The sequence below is a fragment of the Plodia interpunctella genome, chromosome 17, assembly GCF_027563975.2.
Source record: "Plodia interpunctella isolate USDA-ARS_2022_Savannah chromosome 17, ilPloInte3.2, whole genome shotgun sequence".
Classification (NCBI taxonomy): Eukaryota; Metazoa; Arthropoda; class Insecta; order Lepidoptera; family Pyralidae; genus Plodia; species Plodia interpunctella.
Genome location: NC_071310.1, coordinates 7,376,133 through 7,402,586, shown reverse-complemented (window position 1 = coordinate 7,402,586; position 26,454 = coordinate 7,376,133). Strand labels below are relative to the sequence as shown.

Below are 26,454 nucleotides of genomic sequence, written 5' to 3'. Positions count from 1 at the left end.
GATATCTAACCGAGCGCAACCCTAAAAAAAAGAATGATATTCTGCTCCCTAACCAATTATTCGATCATCAATAACTATCCTGTCAAATCGAGTTACAAAATCGGGCGTCGTGTTCTCGGCTTCACGCGGACGATCGGATTCTAATTTCAAATTGTAAAGACGGTTTTGATTGGAGCAACTGTAGTGAGCTATTTATAATGTACCGTTCATGATGAGCATTTCTTTTTAATTTTTTTGTTGTTAAGGTCGAATAATGGTGTGGTTTAAAATAAATAGAACGCCAGTAGACGTTGCCTGGTTTTGTTCAAAAACATTTTTCTTATTTATTATATACTATACGATACATAAGAAAAAGAAATAGTGGTACCTATATACCAACAACACCTGTACTGGCTAGATATACTTTCAAATTAAAAAAATATTGTTTGATGTTGACTTTATCCAGAATCCCTAAATGTTAATAAAATATTCCATTTTTAAATGTCATTCAACGGTCCACATCAACAATGCAACGCTATTGGCCGTCACATAAATTACATAGGGCTGTATTGGTGTAATTAAAAACCATAGATTCTTATCGTCCAACCAGAAAGTTTCCGGGCAATAATTGTTTAAGCTTATAAATAAATATAAATAACAATTTTTCTGTGAGAAGATGTGTTATTAGGAAACCATTGTTTTGGATTATGTTAATTGTAATAATGATTTCAAAAACGATTAATTAATATGTCCGCCATTTTGAATTATCATAACTCATATAAATTCAAAGTTCCTACTTATACTTAAGAATTTTTATGAAAATGTAATTAAGTAACTTTTAGTAAACATTTTGTTTTTGTTTTCAGATAAGGACGTAATTCAGCAGTCATCGTTGTAAAGGTTCGTTACAAAAAAAAAATATTTTAAAAAATATTGAAAAAAAAAACATAATAAGAAAAAAAGTAATTCAATTTTCAAAACGCTTGCCTGATAATGACGGGTAGCCATAACAAACTGTCTTCACAAAACAAGAGTATCTTGTTTTATTATTGTTTACGTTAGCTTCTAATTTTCGTAGATTTGATTCTGAAATAGTTTTTATAGCATAGTAAAATTTATTTCTGTAAGACGACTGAAATATTCAATTTTGAAATTCTGAGTTTACGTTGATTTAGAGATGCGGAGCGTTGTTCGAATGAATTTATTCCTGACCAACTAGAAAGTATTTTTCTCACTAGTACCACCAATAATTTATAACTGTGGTATTAGTGAGTATTTTTGTCAGTTTTATTAACTTTCATAACGGAACGTGAAATAAAAATTTCACGTTCCATTATGAAATTGAAATTGAAATAAAAATTAATCTAATAAAGTCTTAATAGTTTTATATTTTGTAAATACTTACCTATTATTCATTTTTATAGACCTTTGGATGTCTTCTGAATGGAATTACACATTTCTTAAACATGAAATATATTGTTAGTTATTAATAAATAACTATTTAATGTAATCTTTGAGTGAATGAATGAACGAAATATACTCATCAGTAACTAGAATTGCTAATTTAATTCGCAGTTCAGTGATTCGCATTTCGTCAATTATATATTTATCGAATAATTGAATTAAAGTAAATTAATTCAATCTACTTTAATTCAATTATTCTATAAAGAGTCATATAATCTCATTCGAATCGCATATATACATGATTCGCACCACTATTTTCTGGATAAATTTTTGAAATAATAACAATTTTTATTTGAATTTTTAAAACAACGCAGGATAAAGAAGTGACATGACTTAAATTTTTGAACATGGAACGCGAATAGCGTTAACGGTAGTTTGTTCATTATTGTTGTTTTTCATTGATTGTTGAAGTAATTTAAATAAATTTATTTCTACTTATTATGGTCGTTAGGTACTTAAATTTTTTGTTAAACATTTATTTTATCCTTTTCCCTTGGTTACATGTTGGACTAAAATCTTAAGGATTTCTTTAAGAACCATAAGACTCACTTGGCTTCCATAGTAACATAATTCCAATATATTGTTGTGTAGAGCGTCATTGGACACAATAAAGCGTGGCGCATTGTCCACCAATCAGAGCATATTATACATAGATAAAAGAAAAATAAATTAATGTTATGTATGATATTTTACTGCTGAAACATTTTTATTATAAATTTGCATTATACAAAAATATAATAATTCCTTGTGGAAAACAAATAAAATATAAAATTTATTGACAACGAACATTAATGAAATAAATAAATCATGTATTTTCAACATATGTAATGATGCCGAACAGAAAATTATATTTGAAATGTCACTTCTGTTTTTATTTGTTCCGTGCAATTCAAAATTTTATTGTCCGTTTATTTTACAGGGCATAAAATTCGAAATTCGAATACACATCAAGTGTTTGTTATAATACGATGGCACCGTAATATTTTGCGGTTGAAATTTTAACCGTCGTTTTCGCCAATACACTTTTTATAATCGAAAATAAATTGGCTAATAAAATTGGTTTTACTGTAACTTTTTTTTTCATAAAAAGCTGAAAATTTTGTATACAATATTGGGATATATATAAATATTTCATGCAAAATCTGTCGGATTATTATGAAATTAAAATCTAACCTGGAATAAACACTACTTTCTCTCCTATTCAAATTCCCACAGAAGCGAATACCTCCGGGTATTCGCTTCTGTGGGCGCAGCTAGTAATTACTAATTAGTGTAACAACAAACAATTACGGAAACAAACTTAAATATACACGTGTTTCTATTCCCCAAAGATCTTGAGAACAAGAAAGGGATTGCCCGAGAGGAAAACTATCACGCAGCTACGTGTGTACTTAGGTATTATTACATTAATATCACTATACACTATAAAAGTATAAAACAAAAGTCACTTCCCGCTGTCTGTCTGTACCTATGTATACGGATTTTGATTTGTAATGTTTCAAGATTTGTAATAGTATTAATTAATTTAAATTTCACATTCTACACGTTTATTCCAATAGATCGAATTACAATTTATAGTGCAGCGCCTACTCTGATGTAATACTTCATTCCTTCATCAGGTAATTGAATACTTGCATGGAATTCGGTTTACGTTGAATTCCATGTTTTATTCAAACAAAATACCACTGAATAAATTAATTATAAATCTCTATATTTACGTGAAATATTCGAATGTTCCCAGGAAGTGTTGACAAAATTTAACTCAATTTAAAAAAAATGTCTCACTTCATCCCCGAAGATTAACACATTCGTAGAAACAACTCTATTTAGATATGCCGAATTAGTTTGCCATATAACCTTGTCAAGACGCCAAATTAATTTTCTCCGAAACCACAAAAACCATAGAGATTGAGAGTTGAAATTCGAAAATGGAACGCGTTTATTAACTGCCAGTCCGACATGTTAAAACAGATGTTCCGCCTTGGCGCTTGACGGATGGGTCAGGCGAGGTCGGTCGCCATCTTGCGAGATTCCCGCCAATCGCGTCCCCGGGGTGCCTGTCAGCAGAACAAGCGAAACAATTACCAAGATCGTGACTTTGTAAACAAAGCAGGTTAAAATGTCCTAGACGACGTAATTAAAGAAAGATCCTGTTTAAATAGACTTAAGTTTACAAAGATATTTAGACAACAACTGCCGCTTTGGAGAAAGTCACTATCACTTGAATCGTATTTTTAAAATTTCAGTCTAAATGAAACACGAAACGTCTTCATTCTATTATTAAAACGATACTTTGGCATACATATCATTAGTCTACACGTTGCAATTAACTGTCGGATCAAATCGCTGGCTGGCAGCTTCCAATCATTTCGATGCACCTGTTGCGGCCCGCGTCTCCTCCGTTTTTAATGAAGACATTTAGTTCCTTGCAGGTGTCCGTGACTTCATCCCGAATCGACGCTCTATTATGTTGTTTAAATCATTATGCGCTTTGTTTTCTTACAAACTTTTTTGTCCAACCCGCAAAATAACTTTATTGTCCCTGTTACAATTTATTGCGGTACAAAGGTGCATAATAAATCGTATCAGTTGTTTAACAGATGTATGTAATTAAGTCGTTAAGTTTGGACATTGTTTTTATTACTATCTAGGGGAATCGACTGCTATTCAAATTTTAAATGTTTTTAATTTTCTCTAAACAATGGCCGCAAATGATTCTTGAAAAAAAAAAACAAGAAATGTAAAATATCGAGTCCATATAACAGGCAATGCAACTTGCTCTATTTTAACGTCTGACAACATTTCGAACGCCATAACTACGACTTGGACAACTTGAAACATCGTTTTGCGTTTCGAATTTCGAATACTCATTGACGTTTACTAGATTCCTATTTATAAATATAGAACGGCATATCATCTTAATTGAAATTACGGGAATGTAAGCCTAATATCATTTGTTGTAAGCACAAAATTTGATCGCCACAGTGTTTCTCCTTTGGACAAGTTGAAGAAAGATATGTACAGCTCTAAGATAATACGCGAGATTTCGATTGGAATTGCTGTCATAGTATTTATAGTATTATCTTTCTTAACTCCAAGCGTGTGAGTTCTCTTTTAATTGTGATTCTCTTGAATCGGTTTCTCTATATAAAAATTATTGAATGATCTCCGATTAGATGATTATCGGAACTGGGTTGCGTCGGATCTTGTCTGTTGTACTAACGTTTTATATGGTAATTGAATTGTAATATAAGCATTTGCTTTCGAGACTTCATTATCAGAGGTTTATTGCGATCAGTATCGGAAACACGAGCGAAGGCGTAAGAGCGAGCATCGTATCTAAGAATTAGACTTCGAAAATTATAAACATAGTATCGATTACATGAATTTTAATGAGGCAGAACTCGCGATACCGAGACTATTCTACGAAGTTGAATCGGAAAGAAAAAAAGGACAAAGCAGCGGCAGATGCGTTCAGAGACTGCACAATTAATTTTGTAAGTTTATAAAATAACGTCTCTATTCGGAGGAAACCATTTCTCTGAGGATTTGACGCGTTATAAATTTTTGTGTGAATAGTTTTTGTATGGGGTGTGTCGGTGTGTCTACGGGTCGGGCCGGCCGACGAGCCAATGTGCTGTAGTCGTGGCTTCGGTTTTCATCCATCGAATGAATTCGAATTTCGTATGCTATCCATCCAGTCTACGCTTTGCCCGGCCAGAGAGCGGTCGTGTTGCTTGCGCCGCTCCCGCTAAACAAAGTTCGTAATTTTAAACCGAAACATTGATGTTAATTAATACTATTTGTGTTTTCCAATTGATTGTTTGTTTTGTGTTCAATTTGTGAACTAAAAATTGGCTGTGAAAATAATGGTTTTGCAGTTGCTGTGTGTGTGATTGAGTTAATTGAGTGATGGTTATTTGTGAAGTTCTGTTTGCAGTAAGTTAAATTTTATTTAAATTAAAATTAGTTTTGAACTATTATGGATGCGAACGCTGTGAGATTTAAAAAAATACTTTCAGTTATTCATATATCTAAATAGGTATTATGTTATTCCTAATCCATTAGTATGTTAGTTTCCTGGAAAGTGTTATAAGGTGTCCGTAATATTTAATTTAATGCTACTTATTATTAAATTCAGTAGGTGTTCAATTAATTTTTTTTATAATAATTTAATAAGTACATTGTGAATGGTTAGGTTCGATACTATGTACTTTAAATGTGAAATTTTGGTCTATACAGGTACTTATTTAGATTTGCAAAGATAAAACTAAAACTAAAGGTGGTATTAGAAAATTAAACGAATTCATATAATAAAAGTAAATAAATGCGTTTAATAACGAATGCTCATTGTAAAACAGAATTAAGAACAATCAATTCAAAATACCTATAACCATTTATTTGGAATAATGCATTTCGCGAGGCAAAAATTAAAGTGACAGATGGTCAAACTTACCCCAGGGATCGGGGGCTGGTTTCGTACCTACATAATAACTCCATTATGGCAATTTTTTAAATACAAATCTATTGAAATAGGTCAACAAACAGATTGACATACAAAGCCAGCGGATGGTTTAGTTCACAAAACGATTATTTGTATGGTATATTGTAAGAAATTTAGTATTGGATTGTGTGAGAATAAATTTAGTTTTAACAATTGTATAAAAGCATTTAACCATTTAAAATTTTTATAAGAATGTGCATTAGTATAAACTGAATTATGAATTTAAAAATAACTACCTATATTAAATTATTTATATCATAAAAATAGTGATGAAGTTACTATAATGCTGGCATTCTAGAAACAAATTATAAACACGGTTTCTGATAGAAAAAAAAAGGTTTTAGAAAAAAAAATAGTTCTTTTTTAAATGATCTACCACAGAGCGTGACTCAAATAGAAATAAACTTATCAATATTAAAACCGACAGATACGAAGATGCGGGAAAAAACATTGAAAATTCGCCCAGTCATAGTTTGCAGCATATGGGCGTTATGGGTTTAGCGCCGCTTAACATTATTGTTTTAGGTCCCTGGCGCCAAACACATGGTGCTCGACATTTCAATAAACCTTTTTATTGCCACAAAAGAGAATAGCATTTTTTTTGTTACTTAGATCGTAAAATTGTTTACCCTAGCACTTGTCACTTTTATTGTTGTTGAAAGGGTCCACTTCAGGCCTTTAAGTAGTATTACTGTCATCCTGTGTGATAGTGTATTGTCAGTTTTGGAAATGCAATGTCATCTTTCTTGATTGCGGATGCAATTTTTATTCCCTTGAGTGTATTTTTGTTTTCTTCCTGAGATAGGAGGCGATGATGTAATCTTTTATATAAAGCATAAGCTACTTTATCATCTTGCTATAACAAAATACCTTATCTTGTTTTCTTTTTAAGTATACTATAATATAATACGTATTTTTTGTAATTAAAAGCGAAAATTTATGTAAACAATTTTTACTTTATTCGAGTCCAAAGGAAAAAAAAGAAAACGTAAACTACTAGTATGTGTGTGGAAGCCTTTGTTAGTACTAAGTAATCAGGTATTAATCTAGTAAACCTGATTATTTTTGTTATTATGTACATATTAAAATATTGGTACCTAAAGTATTTCTTCAAAATAGGAAAATATCATTGAACATTGGCCCCTGACTGCAAGACGCGACAATAGTGAGTTAAAATATCTGCACAAAAAATCAAGTACACTTCAAAAGACAATTATTGAAATTCTATTAACTTTTACAGCTTCTAAAAGGTTGCATTCTTGCATGAGTTGGACGTCAGCTTTCTTCGGGTATTCACTCTTTACAGCTGTATTGTCTATGGCACTTGACCATCTTGAACATTGTCTTTGTCAATAGCAATTTCAAATTCCTTTAGAAATAACGAGTGAGGACACTCATTTTTCGAACAGTTTTAAAATTGAATGTAATAAAAACATCAAAATATATATATATTTTTAAAGATTATTAACAATTATGACTGATTGCCTTTTGCCACTATCTATATCACATCTGTCCTTTAGATTATCATCGTGAGATTGTTAATCAGAAACTTGATATGTATCTTAATATTTAAATAGATCATCAACACCTCTTATATCATTTTTTGTATAAAACTCATCGTTGCGTTTACCCTATACTAATTTAAAGTCTCATCAATCATTTCTCAAAGAACGCAATATCCCCGCCATATGTTGGTTTATACCTGAGCCGGGAAAAAAAGGTGACAATGATTCTGACATGCCAGCAAACTAGTAGGACATCTCAATTTATGGAGTCCGCTTTGGAATTCCGAAATCAATTTGTTCTTAGAAGTCTCCAACGATTTTGGTGACAAAAGTTACGAAATTCGATTATCTACAAAGGCCGCTGTTTATGTCTTTATCAAAGGCTTTTGATGTTACCGTTCCTGGGAGTATAAAATTGTAACGAAGTTAAAAAGTTAAAATTTTAAAGGTGTGGCTACTCCGACAACACTTTTATCTTCTCGCAGCATGAAAACAATTTTTATTCATTTCTCTTTGTATAAGAAATTTACAATCATTTTAGACGTCTAAGAGATCCGTCTAAAATTTATTATTCTTTTTTTTTTATCTCTTCTCTCTTTTTATCTATGTTATAATTAATTCTATTAGAAGAAAACTTTATATATGAATCCAGATCAGATATATAAAAAAAATGTTTTGAGTAATATTGTTATTTAATTATTTATCATACTAATACAATTGGATGTATCTCATCACATCACTTTCATTACATTTTGTTGGTTCTTTAATTGTGTGTATCATGAGACTAAACAGAGCTTAATACAAAATTCAAATATTGTTCTTAGAACTTACTTTTTGTCCACACTACGCATAATGATAGATCTAACTAGATCGAGTGACGGCTCATTGGCCACCGATCTATGCCTCAGTCCACATTCCTGAATTCCGAATGCGTCCATAACTCAAATGATACCTATCTAACGGCAAGGAGGTAACAAACTTGACAACTCATTCTAAATTTTCAAGTTCATAGAGTGTGAAGGATAAATTAAAAGTAGTAAAGACAAAAATTTTCATCGACTGGGACTTCTAAGAAGCTATAGATGTTATCGCCTTTGAGTTCGGCACCGCTAACGAAGGCCCGTTCGGGTACCTGTTTATTTTTTGTCTGTATCCTCTGCAACGTCTGAGCACCCACATGTCACGATGCAGAAGTGAGATAGCAAATAATCGATGGCCAAGGATTTCTGTCGACGGTCTCTCAGTAAAAAAAAAAATTGATTTGTAATGAGCATTAATAACAATGGGACGCGCTTCAGTTAAACTGAGACAGGTAATTATTCACATAATATGATAATAAAGGTATATTGTTTTTTGATTATTTTAGCAGATATTTAAAAGATATACCAGTTTCCAAGATCTAAACAACAACTAGCTTTAAGCAATTAAGCAAGGTTTGTCGCGAACAAAACAGACCAGTGGAATATTAGAACAAAAAAGTATTAGGAATTTCCATTGCAAAAGATGAAACATCCATTGTGTGTTAATAAGAATAGAATGTTCTGACCGAAGCGACAAAACAAATGCTCAGATAACGTAACTGCTCCCGATGCTAAAATGTCGCCATAACAAAACACAAAATTATCTTTAAAGCATAACCTGACCCTAACACAAAAAACCTGATAAATGCTATCGCCCTAATCCTGCAGCTCGAACTAATCCCTAACACATATGTCGCACAAGTTAACGCTCTTTTGTTACCGTATCAAAATTAAGATAATGTCCAAATTCAACTTTATTATTAGCTACAGCTGTTCAATTTTTTTTTTTTAATAGGCAGTGACCGTTGGTTATAGATTGGTCCGGTCCCATAAAATTTTTGGTGTAATGAGCTTCAAAATTGGTAATGACTATATAAGTTTGATACGTTATGAACCGGACAGTATAATTTTGAATTATGGTTTCATATCCTGTTTTGTATTTCTCTATTGTTCATATTGTCACCTGTTGTTGCTTTGTCCTTTGAAATGTTAGTTTTTTACCTTTTGAAAATAAACATGTTGCATAAATAAGATACTTTTAGAATATCTGTTTTGTATTTAGATTTGAAATCACGTCCACAATTAATGTCACTGCCGTTGAATTCAAATCAGTTTCATACATAAATGACGCTTTTGATGCGGCAATTTGGCGCCAGCTCGTAATTCCCTATAGAGAACTCTGATTTTTAGACATTCCTATTGTGCGTTTTATTGCGAATACCAATCAAGTTGAAATTTCTATATGATAATCTAGATGAAAAAATAAAATACAAAATGCCTGAAAAATGTAACATTCTTCAAATACCTAAGTTTTGATTTTAGAAAATTATGACAATGATACTTTTTTGTTTTTTCATATTTAACGCTACATGTATACATCTATAGTTCATAAAATATATTTTCATTGATCGGTAGTAACTATATTACTTAACTTTAGTAGCTGATGTTATTGTCTTCACTTTCATAAATCCAATCGTCAAACACAAGCTTCCCCTTTAAATAGTAACTATTTCTAACGCATCACCGTGAACATGTGACGTATGTCATAACACAAAAGCCCCGTTTGTAACATCGAATGTTTGATTTCTATATTTCGAATTTCCGTTGGCGATCCCCCTAAATTCATTCGCAAGTATTGTCCCATATTGAATTTCATTTGTTTAATTGAGCAATCAAATATTTGCTCCGATTCTGTCGCTGTTGTTAGTTCCACGTTCTGTCAATATGTCCACTAAAATACCTATATGACATTTTGACGTAACATCACGGTCTATTTTGAAGCCTGCACAGACAGTTTAGAATCCAGTTTTGCTTTGTTGTCAACAAGATGTATGTTAGATTCTAGGTCGATTGACAGCTCGTAATCAGTAGAGCCAGCGGTGTTTCTTATTTACGATGTTACAAAATCAGATTTAGTGCCAATAGTGACACATTCCAATATTCGACATTAAACTAAATCGGCCTTTTAACTAAAACGGTATCTAATTCTAGAAACATAAGTATAATCACGAAAAGTGAACTTAAATAGTTATCAGAATTTTTGTCAGCTGATAAAAGTAAAACATTCAACTTAGGGAATTCAATTTAAGTTAAGGAATTCGTCAAAATATACGAGCATAATATATTTCGATGATTCGCCACTTGTAAAATGTTTATTGATTAGTTTTATATATAGATCTAACTGCGTTAACTGATGTTTTTATTATATTAAATACATTGACCACCAGCCATTTTAATTATCCGTATACTTAATTGGTCTTTTGTATTATTTACTACCTATTCAAAGAATATCAGAAATTTACTTTAATACCAATTACATTATGTCATAAAATACTGATTTGTAATAAGTTTGCCATCAAAGTTGTTATGCACACGTCCATATTTTTTAAAATACTCCAGATATAACGCCCTTGATAAAGTTTTATTGAGGTTTGAATTTCCAAAAATGAGACTTAGCCGAGTTGACAATAAATCGTCTCTAAATGGACGCGTAGTTTCACAATAAATATCTGATCTAACACCGTCTTCCTGCCCACGCCCATAATTCAGTGAGAATTATTGGTATAAATTAAATAAACATCTCAAGTGAGACATTTACAACGAATGTCCAAGTCCAACCGCAAAATTATTAATAGAACTCTTTGCCTACCAGAGCACGGCTAATTGGATTCAGGAAATTCACAATTTCTAAATATTATTCATGTTACTTATCTGGTTACCTGGTGTTTTAATTATTTCCCGTGATATTTCTTATTGGAATTAGTGAAAGGACTTTTTTCTACGTCACAACGGAAAGCTCTTGTATATTTCAAATGTTTATGTCTCAATAGTTATATAAAATCACAGTAGTATCTTATTATAAGTTGTGGAAAAGAGGATATATGATAAATTTTATGTTAATATGTTCACTCATTATATTATCTCCCAACTACTATTTAGAAAGCGATTAAAACAATATTTTCTGACTTCACATAAAAAATCCGAGTCCGTTTTCGACCTTAATGAGTTTTCTCTTTGAATGATACGAAAACAAACATTAAAAGCCGACCGGCTGGCGCAAAACACACAAGTGTTTATTACAAGAAGAATCACGGTATTAGACCACCCAAGATGAACAATGTTTTGGAGATAGCCCTATCATAAAATCTCGCTTTATCACATTCAAGCTCGTTTAGGCGTAAGAGAATCAAAAAGAAATTCCACCCACTCATAGACAGGTGTCGTTAGTTATCGTCAAAAATAGTGTTGTATGTTTTATCGTCGCAGAAGGTTGCTGTTTAGAAGCAAAAAATACGATTACAATTTAGTATAAATAAATATGTCTTATATAGATCTAGGAAAGTATTGCTGTTAAAATCGATCGAATAAATATAAAAAAGGTTAAGTTGAATATATTCTAATAATTACAACGACACTACCAAACGTATATTTATCTAAGCAAAAAAACCTTTAATAACATTACAATTACTGCTAAAATAAAAAATAATTGAATACTTTTCTGTGTTACAATACAATGTAATTGCATCATACAATGTTGTCGGTAGTATGTAACATCAAAAAATCACAAAAGTTTGAGTCACTTGTGCACAAAGTTGTTTCTTTGAATATCCCTGAATAGCACTCGCAAACGTGTTGACATGATCTTTCATCAAGACATTTGTTAAGTTAGTAAGTAGTATAACTCTGTCAGTCTTATAACACAGAGTTATGCCGCGATAATACCGGCGAATTTGCTACAACTTTAGATTGATTGATTAGCTTTCATTATCATATGATTATCATAAAATTGACAATATTATTGTCAAAACTAATATTTTAGATGATAGTTTTATTTATCTTCTTCATACTTTTAATTCCCTGCCGCCGCCGCTCCGTTTATTGCATCTGATTGCATTATTTCCGTACCCACTTTCTTGAGATCTAAAAGTGCTTTACATTTTATCACGGCCTCGTTTGCTCTCATAATATTAAATCGCGATCGTTCAATTACTTTTAGTTGATCGGTGTTAATAATTTTTAATCTTTCTTTAAGTAGAATCCTGTTACTATAAAATTCTAATAAGATTTTAAAGATGAAATCCAAACCTGTTGTTACTATGTATCAAGGCTAGCAGAATAAAAAAATCAACTAAAGATAATTTTCGTGTCAGAATTTTATTATTTTGATGCATACATTTCCGATAAAGAAAAGACTCGTGTCATTTATTCATTCAATTCAACGTTAGTTCTCCAATAAATCATTTGTCTTTCATTGATGGCACCTTTACGAGTTTACGTTCTATTCAATAAACCCGCCTCATTGAATTTGATAGCACTGGTACGTACTCCTTCATTCACTTCATTGTTTTCAATAGAAACACATAAGTATGCAGCTAATCTTTCAGACGTGTCGAGCTTCAAACAACATATCTCAAAGATAATACCAAACTCAATGATGAAAACAATAAACTTTAAGAAAAAAGTATATGTACTGAAATAATTAAGTCCGGAAAAAGTTGGCAAAGTCCCGAACTAAATACGACGAAAATCACTTAAGACCCCTCAAGTCGCAGCAGCGATCCTTCCTTAGTTTTTGCCGTGCAAAAAGAGATACAACGAACGTTGGTTGAGTGTCATACATTTTGATGCTACTGTTTTTGTGTTCCCTTGTTATTGTTTGAACAACAGCGAGGCTTGTTGGGTTGTCGGCCGTTTTTGCTGGACTGACAAGTTACTCGACAGAAGACTTTAATTTGTCGAGAATAATTACGTAATTATTTGTCTCAACTGATGTCGCGTTCAAGTATATTGCTTGTGGTAAGCAAATTCATTGGAGTCATTTGTTATGGAAATGTGTGACAGTAACCTGAATGTTGTCGCTATGCCTTTAGTATAAGAAATTGTAGTGTATACTAAGTTAAGTAAGTGTAAATTTTTATTTACTCAACAATCAGCCATTTTATCTAAAATAATATTTTAGTTTAGTTTTTGGATACTTCAATTCTAGTAAAACAAACATCATAAATTATCCACGATTTACCATCGTTTCACAAAAATAAAGAATATTCTCATTTTATTCAGTTTGAATAGTGCAATATACCAATAACTTTTAATTATTAAATGTTACAGTAATGAAAAATAAATCAACAAAAGCCTTAATTATAAGTAATTCACGAGAGAATATTTCGAAATTCGTTTAGAATTTTCAGTCACGTATTTCTTGAAACGTAAACAAAAGACAAACGGAAGATCCTGAATAATTGAGCAGTCGCAAGTGGCCCAATCTCTTAAAAAAGACACCTTTAAACTTGTTAATTCCGATTAAAACGGATCCCTAAGTTAAACTACTTCAAAGCGTTTGTCTCTAAATTACATTATAAATCTTTACTTAAATTGCGTTGCACCTAACTTTGTTGTGAAAAACTTTGCGTTTCTGTAATTGGCTCTTACTCAAATTAGGGTGGGGTGGAAATAATAACTTTTCATAATCTTCACGGTGTACGTCAGGGGTGAAACAACGAAATGAACTGTCAACTCGGACCAGCAGATCCAATTATTCCTCGGCTTAGAAACGGAGATATTCAAATTAACCTTTCGTTGTTCAGCCATCACTGGATTACGTTCAGTACTTTCCTGCTTCGGTACTTGTGATTATGATTCATTTTTATTTGCCTCAAGATTCTTTAATAACGTTTCAACCGTCTTTGTTATTTCAGCCGAGATTGTGATTCATCTCTGATATAACTTTGAAAGTAATTCGCAGTTGACATTTTTATTTCTATTTCGTAATTTAAGAGTTTGCAATCTTCTTTAATTTTGTTCTTATCATCTTAATCGAAATGACATAATGTTACCTACTAAGTATTGTAATTTAATTAAGTACACTTGACATTTTTAAGCATTCGGCAATGAAGCGTGACAAGTTCAATTTACATATACTCGTATTTATTCATCTACAATTTCCTAAAATATAATCAAACTGCATTAAGAAATGCAACTAAAATAAGTAACTAATTATGTTAACGATGGCCAAAACATTCCTGTCCTTATTTTTTTCTCTCCTTGTCGAGTTCCTGAGAAAAAGGTGTTTAACCCACAAGTTTATTAGTGGTTTAACGTGCTCTTTAATTGTGTGTTTATGTGGCTGACTGTACAATTATTTACAAGTGTATTTACTACGCTTCAGTTTTATGATGGTAGTAAAACTGCACAGTACAAAAGATAAGGTTGTTTGGCGAGTATTTCCTTTTTTTTTTTAAATATATTTTTAAGACTAGTTCGCTGTATATCTTGAGGCATTTATGACTTAACAATATCTGGTTTATAATAAAAAATATCATTAAAAAAATATTAACTAGAGAAATAATATTTATTAATATAGATAAAAATAGTTAAAAAAATATTTATATACGAATAGATTTTTAATAATTCCATTATGATATCGCAAAAATCTTTGAAAAGTTAATAACTAGAGAAACACTATTTATTTATCGATAAAAATAGTTTAAAAAAATATTTTTATACGAATATATTTTAATAATTCCATTCCATTCAAAATTGTACGTAATTATTCCAAATGCCTACCGCCATTTTTTTCATTCAGTTTTATCTTGAGAATTATGTAATTTTGTAATTGATTCAATCCAATGCCACTTTAGTTTTTAGCTTGCCAGATTTTATTTGTTTTGATATTCAAGTTTGATTTTGCACAAGATCCGTTTGGTAATCTTTAAGTATATTGATTTGTTATCGGAATAATGAGTAATTACATACAGAAATCAAATTTTCAAAAAATGTAATCAGTAATCGTATATTCCTAGAATCATAGAAGACAACATTGTACTTTCTACTAACGACTTAAAGCCCCACTAAGTCCATAAAGCCATTACAAAACCCGCAAAAGGTGTGAAATGCGACCAACAGTTGATTAAAGCTCAAATCGGACAAGCATTAGCCAAGTTTCTTAACTAAATTGGTCGAATCGTAAATCTCAAAATAGTAGGCTCCGAACGGCCAATCAATCAATCGTAATGCCCTGCTAAAGAAATCAAACTCAATCGCGAGAGTCTGTGACAAATGACACAGTAATTGGCCCAATTCTACCAAGGACACAATGAGATTTTACTTCTAGAACGGACTTTAGGTTTTCTATACCTATTTTATTGTCAAAAATCTAAAGTAAAAATCTTAAGTCTACTCTTGTTTTGATAAATAATGTTTGGCTAACGTAGGTTGCTTTAAATTTTTTTGTCTAATAGGTAAATTTAATTTATAAATACATTTTGACTACCTCTCGCTCATTGTCTAACATTTTTATTTTTTACCAAATTTAATTTTAAAAGTTATCTAGTTATCTCTTTTTATCAAGTTTTAACATGATTGGGTACCATTAAAATTGGCTACATATCATTATCACACCGGAGTACAAAATTGATAAAATGTTCAGTTCACTATGATCGAAATCGATCGGACATTGTCATCATCATCAACATGATTAAATCAATAAAAAAAAAACTACATCATAAATATTACAAATTAACTTAAAATACACATAATATTTGTCACTTCTAGTAACAAATCACCTCAAAAGTAATTTTTCAAAGACAAAAATCGTTGAAGCATTGCGATTGATGAGGTAGAAGACGAATGATAGGAGCGCCTGATTACTGCAAGCAAAGGCAGGTGGCGGGTTTTTGTGGCTTTTTTAGGTCATATGTCTACTCTTTTCAGTTTTCCCTAATTGCTTTCTTTTGTCCGATTTGGACTGATTTTTCCAGCCTCTGATTTATAATGATGCAGAGTTAGCGATCGGATCCAATTGGTGCTTTTTCAGTTAAGAACAATCTAGATTTATTTAAAGTACTACAAACAACTATTTCAAGTTGAACTCTTTCTTGGATATTTTTTTTATATTTGGACATTTATTAATAACAATATTATTATTCCATTAAAATATTTTATTACTTAAATTCTTAGTTTCATTTCATGTAAATTTGTTTGTTAAAAAAAAATTAATTTATGCATAACAATGTTGGTTTTTCACATTTACTTGTTGAAAGTTACTAGAATCTATTTGTTTTAATAAAATTATTGTCAAATAAGGCAAAGAAGAAATAACTTACAATGTTATAACCATTTTAGGGTCAATGTAAATTGGAAACTCTTCACAAACCTGAAACTCCCTACAAAGTATGCAAGACTCCAAAATCCAACAGTACGCAAAAAGCTAAGATTTATGATACGTCAAACGAAACGGCGACGCCACGAGATTGTCGCAGTAGAAAAACCACTATTTACGGTGAACGAAATACAATGAATGTTGATCCGTCACTTTTTTAATATCCAATTGTTCAATTCCCAAAATGATTTTGAATCGATTCTGTCACGTTTTTCAAAAGAGCGAGTACCTTGAGCGATACATACAGGGGTGACTTCGGATGTTTACAATTTCATAAAAAATTCTAAGTTTGCTAGATTCATGTAAATCACTACTAAACTACCTACATCAGCTCGGAGTAATACTTTATTTGCTAAAATTCTAAAATCTATTGAACAAAAAAAAATGCAGTAGCAGAACAGTAGCAAAATTTTAAGGTGCCAGATTTTAATAAGGCTGCGCTTTTTTATCAGGACCCTAAATATTCCAGATCTTATTTTGCACACCAGATCTTTAATAAAGACATTGATTAGCATATCCACTTGGAGATTGCGGAAGCATTTTAGATTTTGTCATTTTTGCCCGACCTTATACCCTCCTGATAAAATCACCCTCGGTGCCTTCTCGTAAATTCGATTTTGAATTTGAAGAAAAAAATAGCGCCCCTTTTGAAAATTTATTGCACACCCGAGCCTTGTTTTTGTGGCATAACCGACCACGATTTAACTGGAAAATCTGCAGGCATGTTTGGGGTAAAAAGTTTGGTCCGTGTCCGATTTGGTGCAAGTTACGAAAGCTTCATCATAAACAATAATAACATAAGGTTTATTAATATATATCCTCGTAATCTCTCATCTACATATACTCGTAATATACTAATAATAACTACTTCTACGTGAATACGTGTATCGTAATTTAGATCCACATTTATTTAACGCCATTGTATCGTGTTCTTTTTTAAAATTTTATCTTTCAATTCAGTTGGGAACGAGTATCGTTATATATATATATCACTTACTTAAAATTTTGCTTCATTTTGCCTTCTTATTTAAATGCTTTTTACTACAATGTGAAAGGACTGTGGCTAGCACGAGTACTTCGATCATGCCTTCAATATTATCCAAGCGAATTTCTTATGATCTGGAGGACATAGTTGAATTACAATTCCTTTCAGTCCGATTAATAGAACCAACAGGAAAAAAACGGTCGGACAACTAATTAATAAAAGGAATTGGAACTACGTGGCCATAGCGTATAACTTACACCATACTGCGTTCCTTTTCAATTCCGTGTCCAAGTTTCCGTGTTGGCGTGAATTATTGCGCTTATAATGAGAACAAAACTGTTTTCTGATGCAGTAGCCACTGCTGAATGCTTTGTTCCGGTTATTTCAGACAGACAGACGAGTTAAACTTGCACTAAGACTAGTAGATAAATGTGTTGCTAATAAAACAGCGAAACTTGAAGCCAACTAGTACGTAGGTGAGCATAATCTAGAATAATCTAGTCATGCATCAATAAATTTGGATAAAGATAAAACATATTTAATTTTCAGAACACGTGTAAATTGATATCGACGCAAAATCACAATAGTTATTTATATACACAATAGACTTGCATATACGTAGTTTAAAACATGAGAGCATGAAATATGGATTGTTTAAAAGACCTACTAATGTGTAAATAATATAGAAAATAATATTATAGTTCCCTGCCATGTCGACCTTAGATACTACAACATGGATGTCTTCAAAGTACTTAAAAAATCGTTCAGGATTAGCAACGCGCATGTACGAGTATTATCCTTCACATTGCAGGAATTTGCAGGCTGACCACTAATCATAAGGTGGGCCGCACACCTACCGTATAAAGTGTAAATATATTCAATAAATAAATAAAACTTGCCACGTGTATAATAAAAACACCACGACGCAAAAAATGAATGAAGAGTCCCCAGAGAAATACCAACATGGAAATGATAAAAACTGACTTTTTTCCCGGTCCGTAGTCACCGAAATTACGACATCGTGCCTATCGCCTTGTCACAGAATTCTGAACGCACGTACGGAGTTCGATCAAGATCGTGAGGTGAAGACGGATAAAAAAATAACTGTGACAAACTGTCAATTGTGGCAAGCACTGTTTGTTTAGGGGGAAGGAGATGGCTGTTTAAAAATCGTGAAAAAGAAAGTACGTAAACAATGAATATTATGATGATGCTTTTTTTTTTGGTTCGTCTAAACTATGCACAATTATATTCCGAATATATTTACGTCATAATTTTTTATTATATTGTTTTATATTGTTTTAAACTGTCAAAAAATAGTTATGTTTGTAACGAATAATTTAAAAGATTACAAAACCAGACCAAAATGAATTGTTTTATAAAATAATGTAAATATTATCGTTTTATACACGCAGATTTAAAAATATATATATTTAAAAACAGATAAAAAAGCTCCATCATTGTTTGAGAGATGAAATGCTTCCATTCCTCTTGTTAAAATTGTTTTATAAATTGTAATATATGCTTTTATGCTTTTAATGAAACATTATTCGATCCAAAACCTTTTGACTCATTCCTTCTCATTGTTGGATATTTATGAATTTTACACTCAAGTTTGTTATATTATACAAAATACAAATTTCAACATTGAAATGCAACTACGTAGATATTGTTACAGAAACCAAACAAGTGTTATTTTTAGGGTTGACAACTGAAAACCTCATATTTTGCACTCCATCTGCAATAAATAGGCAAAAATCACTAACCTTGTATTGGGGGTCTGATGGGCACAAATACGGTACAACAGTCCCAGATATGGAACTGTGAACCTAGGACTTCTAGATAATGGGACGGGAGTGGTGACCACTACGCATCAGAGATTGTCTAATAATGTTAGAAATTATATAAATTTATAAATTATATTTTTGAAACTTGTAAATATAAAATGTATACATATATATCCACCTCTCTCTCTCACCTGCGCGTGTTCCCGGTTACGTCTTCAGCCGTTGAGCGTCGGACTCCAGGGTACACCTATACTATATGGTTATCCTCTTTAATATCAGATAAAGTTAACTTCATTTTAGGTTCCCTTTTAACCTTAAAAAAGGTTCGCAATTCGACGTGAAATTGTATTTATTATGTTGTAGAAATTAAATGACTTAATAAATAAATAAATAGTCAATTTGTAACAATTTGCATAGATTTATAGGTTATAAGCAAAAACCTTACACGAGTTTCGAAACTCGGCTAACATAAATATATACATAGTACTTTACATACCCAAGGATCCATTAGGGAGTATGTCACCACTTCCCAAACATGAGGCGGTGTTCAAAAGTTTCGATAAAGTCAGTTTTCACGTTTATAAATACTACAGATTAATTTTAGATATTTTTTTCCCTTTTTAATTTTTTTTTTTGCTTTTTGAATAATCGAATTGAAAAATAATTGATTGTTGAATATTTATTTTGTATATATGTCTATCTCATAAAACTTAGATTTGTTTTATCATCAAAGTTACTTATTACCTTAACTATTACGAATACATTAAGTTCTATTTTTACTTGTTACTTACTTATAATATTATTTTTTAACAAATAAACACCCTTCAATTGATGTTATACCTAATATGGCGAAACGTGTCTCAAATTTTAAATATTTGATAATTTTATAACAACGAAACATTATTCAAAACTCATCCAATATGAACCCGGCCTAATAACTCATTAAATTACGTGAGCACACAAAGGCCTTTGCACATTGCGCTTGTAAGCTTCTATTAATTAGAGGACATTTCCAAAATTTGTAATAAGTATCTTATGTCGTCTTGACTTCGCTCATGTAAACTTTGTAACCAATACAGTTAAATTACGTGTGAATTTCAAGAACTTTTTTTTGTTTTGTTGTTTTTAATTAATTTTTTTTTATTGCTGTAGTTGGTTTAATGTAAAAAAAAATATTATGTTAAGATACAGAAATAAATAATATTTTTTGCTATAGTCATATTTCCATTAGTCCGGAATCTAGATTCACTATGTTCCTTTTCCAAGTAATGTTGCTTAATTTCTTAATTCCTTTCTGCTCTAGAGCGTCATTATCCGCACTTAGGATATTTTTCAGAATTATGGAAGGTAATAAAATATCAACATTTGAATCGTTCTTAGCTCCAGTTCGTTCAAATGCTTCGTTCGTTCGTTCGTTCGTTCTAATATTTCCAATCTTAGACTTGGCGCCAGTACCAAGCCACTTGGTGTGACAACTTGACAACAGAAAATAAAAAGCGATTGCTACTGAAAGTGTTGCAGTAAAATCAAAGAATGTGTAACAAAACGAATGCCTAAATACAAAAGACTCAGTGAGACATTTAACAATTATCAAACGTTTGTTACTGTCAGTAATAACAATCTGAATACACTGTATCAAAGAGATTTTGTTCTGCAGCATCTTTTTGTCGCGTGTGGGTTGATTATAAATATCTTTTGAGTTTGTTATTGCTACTAGTTGCTTAACAAAAGCCACATTTATTGTTTATTTTTTAGAATGTTTTTAAATGGCATTCAGTGCTGCAATTCAAATATCACCGATTTAAATAGTAACGGTTCCGGTTAGAAGATCTGTCAATATTTTTCAGATTAAATCCTAAATTCTAAAATCGTAACCCCAGTGCCTGTAAAATACTATTCAATTTTGGTACTTTTTAAAAATATTATCACGTGCAAAAGATATTTCACAGACAAGCAAATAAGATAATGTAGGTAATTGTTTTTATCAATATACCTAATTATTTTACAAGTGGACATTGTATGAAATTCTTTACAACAGAAAAATATATTTTAATTATTCTTTGAACGTATTCATTAAAATTCATAAAAATAACCGTCAAATTAAAGGCAGCTGTTTAAATAAACAAGTTTCGACGTTTTCGATGACAACGTGCAATGCAATAATTGGATAATAAACATGTACAGTCACCAGAATATCAAACTACCCAAATTCATTACAAACTCATGGCTATTATCGGGCACTAGAGTTTCACACAGGGTAACTTGATGTGCTGTTCACTGTACAATGAATAACATAATTTGATATTACAATATAGTAAGATTATGGTAAATGAATGGTCTGACTCTATACAAATTTACATTCAATATAGATAATGTCCAAACGATATGACATTGTGACGTATATTAAATGACCCACATGATTAAGTTGTGTAAAGTGCAATTTTATAATTTCTGTGTCAGTGTGAACTCCGCTTATGTTCGGAATAAATGAGAAGGTATCTATATAATAATACCCGCGGCACCAATTATCGTCGCGGTTACTATAAATAAATGCTTTCATTATTTAACATCTTGCCTTGTTAACTTGCGTGATATTTTTCAGTTATAATAAGATGGCTTATTCAATTAATCTTATTAGTGTCTGGTTCTATTACTTGAGTACTCTTCATGTGTTCCTTCTTTAGATAATTATATGTCCAAAAAATAGGTTCTCGTTTAGTTCCATCATGGAACTATACAATGGTACTAATCGGAATATTAGGTACTAGATATATATGATATTGTTTTATTTGTGGCAATAAAAAGCTTCTCTTATATGTCCTAATAAAAAGTCGACCATTGTAATTTATCTCAAGATATGGAATCTCAAATCTTCTATTTATGATATTGTCCACTGAATCTCTTCTAAACAATCTAGCACATCTAACCTATCTAGTTCATCTATCTATCTCTTAGCTGCGTAGAGGCTATATCGTGATTGTTCTAGATACGGGCGATGTTTAGTAGCATTTATCTCGAAGTCTTCATTAAAGAAAGGCCAAAGGGCGAATGACGGCCACCCATACGGTGATTCTGATGTTTAGATCCTTGGGGCATGTTCACAAAGTTTTGCTATAATGTTCGCTTGAGATCTCGAGTAAATTTTAAAAGCTTCGGTTTTTTTCATATCTAAATACATATTTAAAACATCACCTAGATTTAAGTAGTCATATGGACATGGCGCCACAGTCGCTGACAACGTAGACGGTCTGTTATTGATAGTTTCACATTATTGCCGTCGCTGTTCTTTATTTGATTTTAAAATGTAACTTGAAGTATTCATATAATCTCTCTCTTATTCTTGTTTTTCTGGTTTAATTTTCGGCTGTGACACCTGAAGGCTGAAGTTCATAAATGAGCGGACGGAAACCACACACCCGTATTATGATAAAGTGATTTTAAACTTAATTCCTCACTTAATAGACAGAGCATGAGACATGTTGCGTCTCCCCTATGGTGATTTTATTCATCTCCTTGTCAACTTCTCCGTAAAAATTAATATCTTAATGTCCGAAATAAAAGCATTAATTTCAAGTAATACTCCTTGCAGATCCAGATAAAGTCTTCAAGACGCCGATATTTCAATATCAATCTTGAATGTGTCAGTTCCACTAGAGTTGATTCAGTCGTCAATCAGGGTACAAAATATACACAGTTAGAAAGATCCTTCGTAGATCGATTCATCAATTTTCTATGAAGTATATTTTTCTATATAATTTCCATTTTTGTAGTACTTTTTGATATTTTTCTACATTTTTTTTGATTTTTTATACTCATATCTTAAGAATATCTTTTTGCAGAATAGAAATATATTTTTGATAATTTTTAACACACACTGATTGTTTAAAACGTAAATTACTTTGTAGTACTTAAAACCAATTAAAAACTCGATTATCAATGCATTATGTCTAAGTTTTTCTGTTCTCTATATTTTTTGTTGCAGATTCGAGCAAAAACTTAAAACTATTCCCATTGATGTTTATAGCTCGGCCTCCCCGTGCGAGGCTGTTTATTTGCTACATAAATACGAGTGTGTGGGCCACATTGACATCTCCGTACAGAGGACATCACTTCAGTCCCAGATTCATTGCAAATCAGCCTCTATTACCATCGCTTAGAACTCCAATATGGCAAGACTGGAGATACGAAATCGTGTGGGCCTTATTGACATCGTCTACGTATACACTGACATTACTAGCAACAACTAGCATGTGCATTTTGACGCCATTTTACTTGTTAGTTTCTCCAGAATTGGTGTTTATACGGCAATTTATTTCAAGATTGTACTAAGCTTAGATTTATGTTGTTGGTGGTAGTGTCCTATTCTAGCTCAAATGTGATCTGAATCCGTGTTCCTTGATTGTGCATTACTGTATAACATTTTGCTTAAATCTGGAATTTCATTATTTTATAAAAGGGTTATAGTATAACTAATCGTCAAAATTCTAATTTCTCCTTTAAAACGTATACGAGTACTTGTGTGGTTTTGACCATTACGGTTTTTTTTTTAATCTTGCTTTAATGAAGTTTGGTTAATTTAACTGAGATGAGCACACACTGTTCCTACTTCTATGAATAATATAACAATTTTAATCAAGAAAATTATAGTTATCATCAGCATTTCACGACCCGTTGCTGAGTTGGTTTAAGCCTACTTCCTTCTGACAACCTTCTATATTCTTTTACAGTCATTGCACTCCGTTGCCAACAAGAATGCCTTACCGAAATCATTAGAAACATTGAACTTATGCTCACAAATTGTGACAATTATCTCTGCTATCATTTGAAAGATACGCTCCTGCATACTGAAATTCGCAGCTGTTAGAAAGCATGATAATATCGTCTGATAGTTGCTTTCATAATTGCCTACGTGTTGGATTGAGTCACAGAATCCCCGGCATTTTGGGAGATTGCATTGCATCCGGGGGATTTCGGGTCGGAACTCTGAGTGGACTAGATTTGCATAGTCGAATGCAGTGGGACGTGCCAAAATTCTTTTTGTTCTATTAATCCGGTTATGTCTGTTCATGTGGATTTTTGTTGGCTGCCGTAGGAATTTTTGGTGCAGGCATAGGTACTTTGGTGTTTCATACGCGAGTTATTCTCGCAATAAAGTTATTAGTGCTAATAACTATATTGCGCTTTATTACTAAAAGCTAGCTTTTATCTATGGTTTGTCTGTGAAACTATTTTATACGAATAAATATTGACTTTTTGACATTTCGGTCATCACATATTTTTGGTCGACACAATATGTAGGTTCTTTCGCTTATATTCTCTCATATAGGCATAGGCATATACACTTCCTTTCTATTTGTACTTACTTTGACACAATCGCCCTCTTTTTGATAGATAGATAATAGATAATGCGATTGGCGTTTATTTGCTGCAACAACAATATAAATACCAATAAGTTTTAAACAAGAAACAAGAAAGACACACCCGTAATAACATAATTGATTAATTTCATAATAACAAAATGGTCCTGAAGTTATATCCATAGGTTTATCCATAAATGACATCCAAATATAATTTTAACATTAAATCTCGCATCGAAATTTTTATTTTTAACTATTATCCGAAGAACCGCCAATAATTCTTCAAGAAGCATAGATGCTATAAGAATTTTATACAGCCAATTTCCATAAAGCCACCCAAATGAAGGCTGCTCTATTGGCCTCCTTGCTCTGTGGGCACGTACGTTCTTTATACTTGAATCAGATTGCTTGAGTTAGCGTAGCTATCTCACAATGGCGTTATAAGGGTTTTACTTAGAGCAGCGCTTCAGGAGTTTTTCTCTTGTGGAAATTATAGGTTAAAATATCTATAGTTAAGTTTTTACAGTTCTGATTTTCGATAATGCATTTATAATAAATGAACCAAGTGGATTATTTTCAAAAATGTTTACATTTAAAAATATAGTAGTGAGATTTAATGGAAATAAATCTGTGATTGAGTTGAAGTCGTGTCGTTGAATCGCAAATACAAATGCAAATTATGTCTTCCTTTTATTTGTATGCGTTTGACAACGAGAATATGTTAAATCATATTTCTCATATACCTCAATGCCATCACGTCAGTGAGAGTGCAGATAATTTCTTTGTTAGAATGTACACGAATTTTAAATCCTGTCAAAAATACATTATTACTTATTGTTCCACATTTCGTTGCGTAGTTTATGACGAACTAAATCCATAGAAACAGCAACCTAGTTCTGATTAGGTTTGATTTTTTTGATCTCAATAGTTTCTCAATAAGTTGCGCGCGCTCTGCTAAAAGTCTAACTCTTAGACTAGATATCTTAATTAAGTCTGACTTTTTAGACTGACATAAATGGACTAGTCGTGCGGCTGCGCATATAGTTAGATGTTTTTGCTGTAGATTGCCTTTTCTGTAGCAGTTTTATATTTATTGTGCCGTGTTGGTCTAGGACAATACTTCAGTTCAATTCTGTCGCCAATTTATTTAATGTATAAATTCCATGAATGAAAACATTTAAGTAAGTATCGATAAAATTATCTACAAAAAATTACTTCTACAAAGTTTTTCTTGGGGATTTTCTTGAAAGCGTGACAAAACAAATCATGCCCGTGCAGAAAACCATTGGAAATTCCCTCTTTAGGAGCCAATATTTGTTTAGCATTACTGCATTTTGAGATAAATCAAATTCAAATTCAAATTCAAAACATTCAGAAATTAGACCTTCACAGACACGTCAATTTTTATATAGTTATTTCTCACAAGCTCGTAAGTAGTCGTATTTCCTCGTGGCTGAGAGTCGTGGTCATTACGTGGAATGAAACACACACAACAACTTTCTTGGCTATAATAATGTGGTGGTTTGCCATTGCCTTCTCCATTTCACACGCAATCATCAAACGTTAGTATGGTATTGCATTATAACGGAAGCTGAAGTTGCAATGGAAAATTTCAACTTCATATCGCTTCAATGAAATTTAACTTGCAAGATTTGATTATTATATAATTAAACTAATTAAACGCTTGCAGAAAATA

General features: G+C 31.7%; 1 protein-coding gene across 4 annotated transcripts in view; it reads left to right on the top strand.

The window, feature by feature from the left end:
- pxb overlaps positions 1-26,454 on the top strand; it is a 161,149-nt gene that overhangs the window by 96,761 nt on the left and 37,934 nt on the right. For 3 of the 4 annotated variants that reach the window (XM_053757822.2, XM_053757820.2, XM_053757821.2), the window contains exon 4: positions 846-879. The gene's annotated coding sequence lies outside the window, so the exon portion shown is untranslated. Of the gene's footprint in view, positions 1-845; positions 880-5,156; positions 5,383-26,454 lie in introns of those variants that run through there. The other variant, XM_053757823.2, reaches the window with a different exon arrangement.